This window comes from Oryctolagus cuniculus, chromosome 6 (genome assembly GCF_964237555.1).
Source record: "Oryctolagus cuniculus chromosome 6, mOryCun1.1, whole genome shotgun sequence".
Classification (NCBI taxonomy): Eukaryota; Metazoa; Chordata; class Mammalia; order Lagomorpha; family Leporidae; genus Oryctolagus; species Oryctolagus cuniculus.
Window position 1 is genome coordinate 167,308,983 of NC_091437.1, and position 7,576 is coordinate 167,316,558.

Consider the following 7,576-nt stretch of genomic DNA (forward strand, 5'->3'; position numbering starts at 1 on the left):
AGACCCAGCAGACGGAGCGCTCTGAGCCGTCAGCCTCCGGAATCAGCACACTGTGCACACTGTGTCTTCCGTGATTGGTGACCATTTACACAAGGAAAATGTTCTAAAAGTAGACAGGTGTGGCTGCACGCTTCGTGAATAACCTAAACAGCACTGTGCGCCTTCGGTACCGTGAACTCCACCTTGGGAACGCCGCTGTGCGCGCAGACTCGGCTTAGCAGCTGAACAGAGGCTCCGTTAGCGGACAGGAAGTCGGCGGAAGTCACCGAGGGGCAGCTGGAGGGGCAGAGGTGGGACACCCGGGAGAACTTCCAAAAGCAGAGAGGGTGGCTTGCGGAGAGCGCGCGGCCTCCCCGGGACCCCGAGAGGACGCGGCGCCGGCGCCTTCGAGGGGCTTGGAGAAGTCAGCTGCGAGGCTTACACGCTCTTCTCCAAACGTGAGTGCAAAGCAAGCCGTCCAGGTAACGCTTAGAAAACAACTCGGGGGCAGGAAACCCAAGAGCCTACTTTAAAACCACAGGGCGGGCACTTAGCTGGCAGCTGAGACGCCCCTGTCCCACCGGGGACACCCGGGCTTCATGGCTGGCTGTGGCCCCTGACTCCAGCTTCCGGCCAGTGTGGATCCCGGCAGTGATGGCACAGGGACGGAGACCTGGGTGAACCACAGGATGGGGGATCTGAAGTGTGCCTCTCTCTCTCTCTCTCTCTCTCTCTCTCTCCCCCCTCCCTCCCTCCCCTGCCTTCCCCTGCCCTCCCCCTCTCATGAATAAGTAGGCAAAAGACCTGCAAAGACCTTTCTCAGAACACGTCCAAAGGGTCAACAGGTCGTGAGGAACAAGGCCACATCACAGCCACGGGGACAGTGCGGCCACGGTGCAGCCACGGGGACGGTGCAGCCGTGATGCAGCCACGGGTCTCCGTGCACCTGTTCCAGGGGCTGCCACTAGGAAGATGAGACAACGGGTGCTGCTGGGGTACAGGGCAGAGACCCCGGGCACTGCCAGTGGCCGTGTCCACTAGTGGAGCCGTTCTGGAAACCAAGGGCAGAGTTAGCGCGTGTGACCGAGTGCCGTGTGCACACGCGTGAGCATGGGCACAGACATACCACCACCGTGTGCACACACATGAGCGTGGGCACAGGCACGCCACCACCGGGTGCCCATCAGTGGGTGAGCAGGTAAAGGAAAGGTGGTAGGCAGATGACAAGATACTGCCCGGCCAGGGGCAGGATGCAGCCCCAAGTTCAGCCAGGCCCCTGGGGGTTTTGTGGGGCCTAAGCAGGGCCCAGGGCAGCCACAGGAGAGGCTGGGGAGGGGGAGGGGGCCCCAGGGCCCAGGGCAGTGACAGGAGAGGCTGGGGGAGGGGGAGGGGGCCCCAGGGCCCAGGGCAGTGACAGGAGAGGCTGGGGGAGGGGGAGGGGGCCCCAGGACTCAGGGCTCTAACCCTGACCCTAACCCTTGGCAAGCACCACTAATAATAATGTAATGCCTATTTCAAAGTTGCTAAGAGCAGATTTTAAAGTTTTATTTATTTGTCTTATTTGAAAGGCAGGCAAACAGAGACAGAGACCGAGGACTCTCCGCTGGCTCACTCTCCACATGGCCACAGCAGCCAGGGCGGGGCCGGGCTGCAGCCAGGAGCCTGGAGCCCAGCCCTGGTCTCCCATGTGGGTGCCAGGCCCCGCCTGCTTGAGCCATCACCTGCACTGCCCAGGAAGCTGGAACTTGAGCCCAGGCACGCTGACGTGGGAGGACTTCGAGCCAGCCAGCATCTCTTGCTTTGAAGATGTTTAAGTTTTTGTTTAGTTATCTGTTTATCTGTGTATGCATTCGAAAGGCGGCTGGGGCAGCGGGTGTGTGTGTGTGTGAGACCTTCCATCTGGTTCACTCCGCAAGATGGCTGCACAGCCAGGGCTGGGCCAGACCAAACCCAGGAGCCGGGAGCTCCATCTGGGGCCCCACGTGGGCGCAGGGGCTCCGGCACGTGGGCCGCCTTCTGCTGCTCCCCAGGCGCATTGGCTGGGAAGGCATGGAGCCAGGGTTCACACACGCACTGCCACAGGGCAGGCCGCTGTCCCCAGGTGCAGCTTAGCCTGGGCACCGGAACCCCCAACCCCAGCCGGGGTCCGAGCGCTGTGCTGGGTGCCTGCCCAGGAGAGCAGGGAGCACAGGTTCCTGGCATGGCGGAAGCCACGAGGCACAGACGCCGTCACTCTGGAACCCTGTCTCCCATCCCCGGCCTTCCCCTCACCTCCCATGGGTGGCTGGCCAAGGGTGCGGCAGAGGATGGCTTTGAGGTCTGTGACCAGAGAACACCAGGGGTGGGCGTGCGATCCGGACCCCGTGGGCTGACGTGTCCGAGGATCCAGGATCTGGCCGAGGAGCGGACGGCAGGTTCCCACCAGTGAGAGGTGGAGATGGGGGGAGTGGCGGGCCCTGGGGCGCCTCCCAGGCCCTGGCTGGGACCCTCAGGCTGGGAGGAGCCGCAGCCGAGGGACGTGAAGTTCTCTGTGAGATGTGAGGTCTGGCAGGAGAGCTCTGGAGAGGAAGACGGGGCCTTGCTGGCACAGGGGGCGCGCGAGGAAGAAGTGGGGACGGGGAAGGGGTCCAGCCCCCAGCAGCAGAGGACCCGAGGGTCTGGGAGGGCCGCCCGCCGGCCTGCCTGTCTGGGGCGCTGTCGGTCACCCACATGAGGTGGCCAGGTGGCTGGGGCCCCAGCAGGGAGGGGTTCCAGGCCTCCCCTCCCCCCCAGTCCGTCTCCTGAGGCCCCGCCTCCACCCCACCTTTGCCCTCTGACTCTGCCTCCTCTCAGCGTGCCCCAGGCTGCTGTGTGACTGCACAGAGCTGTGCCCCCTCTGTGTGGATAGGGACCAACCCTACCTGTACCATGCGCACCTGCCACCTCCCCCAGCCCTCTGTGTTGAGGCTCAAGGCCCAAAGCAGACCCAGGGCCCTCAGACTGCCCCACCTGCCACTTGGCCTTGTGGGAGCAGGTGGTGCCTCCCAGCACCGCCAGGGCACCCAGGCTCCTCCCCTGCCGTCTTGCTCATGTGATGGGCAGCCCCGACACCTGCACGCAGCTGGCCCTCTGGTGGCCCTGGGCACGCCGCGGAGGTCAGATCTCAGGGGCCCAGTCCTCCCCACGGCTCCACCTGTCCCAGAGCCCTTCACGCGCACCGCCCCTGTCCTGGCTTGTGGAGCTCAGCTCAGCACCCAGGGCTCCCAGGCCAGCCTGCCTGTCTCCGCCTTTGCCCCAGACCACAGCCTCGGCACAGATACCAGGAGGGAACACATCGCACTGTTTCAAAACCCCAGGTCTTGGGGCGATTTGCTACAGAGTGGAAGACAGCACAGGTAGCTGGGGCCTGGCCAGCCCTGGGCAGCCCTCGGTGGGGACCTGGCTCTCCCCCTCCCCGTCTCCCTCCCCTCCCCAGTGAGTCTGTGAGTGGTGAGTGGTTGCCAGGGCGACAGATTCCTTGCTGGTTCCAGGCTACACGGCCCGCCTCCCCAGTCACGTGGGTCAGTTTCACCCTATCAGGATTTTTGCAAACGAGAATAATCATGGTCATGACTAGCAGAGGGAAACGTTCTTGAATGTCCAGGTCGGGGGGCAGCCTCTGCGGGAGCAATCCCCCCAGCCTAACCTGGCCCCACACCTGTTCCCAGGGACAGGGGCTTCACTCCCCCGGGGGACGCTCTGACAAGTGCCCCGTGGTGCCTCCTCTCCAAGCTTGGGGCTCAGGGAACCCCACAGAACCAGCTGCCTCACCACCGCGCCACCGCCAGACCAGGGACAGGGTCTCGGGCGCCTCCCTCTCCAGGCTCATCCCACCAAGCCTCGGGAGCGCCACCGGGGGCAGGTGGTGGCTCGGCGGGGACACACGGCTTGAGACACCCCCGTCCCACACTGCAGGGCTGGGTCTGAGAGCAGGCCTGAGTTCCCGTCCCGGCTGCACTTCTCACTCCAGCTCCGGAGGTGGCTCCTGTGGCTGGGTCCCTGCCGGCCTCACGGGAGAGCCCAGTGGGTCCTCAGCTCTCAGCTTCGGCCTGGCCCAGCCCTGGCTGTTGCAGGCATTTGGGGAGTGAACCTGCAGATGAGAGATCTCTGTCTCTCTGACTTTGGAATACACAAAATAAAAACAAAAATGTAGGGAACGGCATTGTGGCGTCACAGGTTAAGCCACTGCCTGCGATGCCCGCATGCTACATGGGCACTGGTTCCTGTCCCAGCTGCTGCACTTCGGATCCCGCTCCCTGCTAACGCACCTGGGAAAGCAGCCGGTGATGGCCAAGTGCTGGGCCCTGCACCCGCGTGGGAGACCAGCATGCTTCTCCCAGCCCCTGGCTTTGGCCCAGCCCAGCCCTGGCTATAGCAGCCTTTCGGGAGTGAACCAGCAGGTGGGAGAGCTCTCCGTCTCTCTCTCTCTCTCTCTCTCTCTCTCCACTTTGCAACTAAATAGATTAATAAATCTTTATAAGACGTGAGTTTGGGGGCCAGCATTATGGCGTGACAGGGAAAGCCACCATCGGAAACGCTGGCGTCCCACACGGGCTCCAGTTCCGATCCAGCTCTCTGCTAATGCACCTGGGAGAGTGGTGAGGATGCCTCGAGTGCTTGGTCCTCCAAACCCAGATGGGAGACCCAGAGGAAGCTCCAGGTCCTGGCTTCCGACCAGCCCAGCTCTGGCCCTGCGGCCATCAGGGAGCAAATCAGCAAGTGGACTTCTCTCTCTCTCTCTGCCTCACTCTCCTTTTCAAATAAATAAATAAGGCTTTTTAAATATTTATTTATTTATTTGAAAGTCAGAGTTACACAGAGGCAGAGAGAGAGAGAGAGAGGTCTTCCATCCAATGGTTCACTCCCCAGTTAGCCACAATGGCCAGAGCTGGGCCAATCCGAAGCCAGGAGCCAGGAGCTTCTTCCAGGTCTCCCATGCAGGTGCAGGGGCCCAAGGACTTGGACCATCTTCTACTGCTTTCCCAGGCCGTAGCAGAGAGCTGGATTGGAAGTGGAGCAGCCAGGACTAGAACCATTGCCCTATGGGATTCTGGTACTGGCGGTGGTGGCTTTACCCACTATGCCACAGCGCCAGACCCCAAACTCACTTCTTAAAAAGACTTATTTACTGGGGCTGGCGCTGTGGCACAGCGGGTTAATTCCTTGGCCTGAAGTGCATCCCATATGGGTGCCGGTTTGAGACCCGGCTTCTCCACTTCTGATCCAGCTCTCTGCTATGGCCTGGGAAAGCAGCGGAAGACGGCGCAAGTCCTCGGGCCCCTGCACCTGCCTAGAAGACCGGAGGAAGCTCCTGGCTCCTGGCTTTGGCCTGTCCCTGTCCTGGCTGTTGTGGCCATCTGGGGAATAAACCAGCGGTTGGAAGACCTCTCTCTGTCTCTGTCTCTGTCTCTCCCTCTCTGTAACTCTGCCTCTCAAATAAATAACTAAAATCTTGAAATTAAAAAAAAAGTGTTTGCCTGTTCCCACGTCATGCAGCAGTCCCTGCATTGCTGGTCCCAGGCCCTGCACAGCTGGTCCTCGGCGTGTGGGGCCACACTGCACCCCGGCTGCGCCGCTCGCGCCCCGAGCCTTGGCGTGGCCCCGAGCCCCCGCTTCTGTCGGTCAGAAGGCAGAGCTGCCGGTTCCGGGTTCCGCTTCTTCAGAGGCAGGTGCCAGGCTCCCTCCACCGCAGGGGGCCATTTTGTAGGGAGAGGAAGGAGGGGGAGAGGGAGGAGGAGAGCAGGTCGACATCGGGGGCACCTGGGCACCTGCAGCGGCAGCCAGGGTGGCGCTAGGATACAGACACCACATGGGGAGGGAGATTGGCCCCGGGCACCCACTGGGGTAGCTGCGCCCCAAGACCAACTGCTGCTTTGCACATGGACGTCCCTAGCCTGGAGCAGCAGAGTCCTCGCTGGCTGCCTGGTGGGGGGACACAGGTGAGACGCGGGCTTCGAGGTTCACGGGGTGGGGTGGGGGTGGGGGTGGATGCTTGGAAAGCCCTCTCCCGAGGGTGGGTCTGTTTCCCGAGCACCCCGCCGCCAGCCGCTGCTCCTGGCTCCATCCTCGGTGCCTCGGGGAGCCGAGGGCAGTGCTGGACACTCCCAGGGGACAGTGCCCAGAGCTGTGCCCTTGAACCTTGGGGACGTAAGCCTGGGTCCCAGGAGCGAGCTGAGGTTAGCTTTGCCCCCTCCACAGGCTCAAGAAGTGGCCACGTGCAGTGCTGGCTCTGTGCAACCCACGCCGGGTGACCCATGTCCTCAGGGGGCCTGGCCGTCCTCACGGGGGCCTGGCCGTCCTCACAGGGGCCTGGCCATCCTCGGGGGGGCCTGGCCACACTCACAGGGGCCTGGCCACACTCACGGGGGCCTGGCCACGCTCACTGGGACCTGGCCGTCCTCACGGGGGTCTGGCTGTCCTCAAGGGGGGCTGGCCTGGAGGGGAGGAGTGTGTGAGAGGTCCTGGTGCCTTCCCGGCCTCAGCTTACGGCTCAGTGGGCTCATGCCACCAGGAGCCCAATGGGCTGTGAGCAGCCTTGGGCGGGGTCTTCAGGGTCTCTGAGAAGCAGCCCCCCACAAAGAAGCAGACAAATTCCTGGCAGCCCTGTGAGGCCCCACAGGGGCTGAGTCTGGGGCGAAGCCGCTGGGACCAGCGCCAGCGCAGAGACCTGGGAGGGACCCCGGATGCTGCCCCCGAGCCCCCGCGGCCTCTTCCGACCCCCCGCCCTTGAAGGTTCCTCCTCTGCTTGGGTTTTTCTTTTTTAGAACATGATTTCATGTGAGCGGCAGAGAGGGAGACAGCGTCCCTTCCCCCGGGGCCACTCCCCAGATGGCCAGGGCCGAGCCAGCTGCAGCCAGGGCTGGGGGCTCCGCGTGGGCCTTGGGCCACCTGGTCCCACTGCTGGACGCTTCGTCCGCTGCCTCCGGGGTGAGCGTCAGCAGGACGCTGGAGCTGAAGCGGAACTGCGACTGGCACCAGGCCTGGGGCAGGGGTGCGGGCGCCCTCACCAGGCCCGGCACAGGGGTGTGGGCACCCTCGCCAGGCCCAGCACAGGGGTGCAGGCGCCCTCACCAGGCCCTAGACAAGGGTGCGGGCGCCCTCACCAGGCCCCAGACAGGGGTGCGGGCACCCTCACCAGGCCCGGCACAGGGGTGTGGGCACCCTCGCCAGGCCCAGCACAGGGGTGCGGGCGCCCTCACCAGGCCCCGGACAAGGGTGCGGGCACCCTCACCAGGCCCGGGACAGGGGTGCGAGTGCCCTCACCAGGCCCAGCACAGGGTGCGGGCACCCTCACCAGGCCCGGGACAGGGGTGCGAGTGCCCTCACCAGGCCCCGGACAAGGGTGCGGGCACCCTCACCAGGCCCCAGACAGGGGTGCGGGCGCCCTCGCCAGGCCCCAGACAGGGGTGCGGGCCCCCTCACCAGGCCCGGGACAGGGTGCGGGCACCCTCACCAGCGTCTGCGGCGCAGCCCGCGGTTCACTTCTGGAATCGCGCAGCTGTCCTGATTCCCCTAGCATCTCCCGGCCCCCGTGACGGGCTCACGGCCGGTTTCCAGCTTCTCTCGGGCCAGCGTCCGA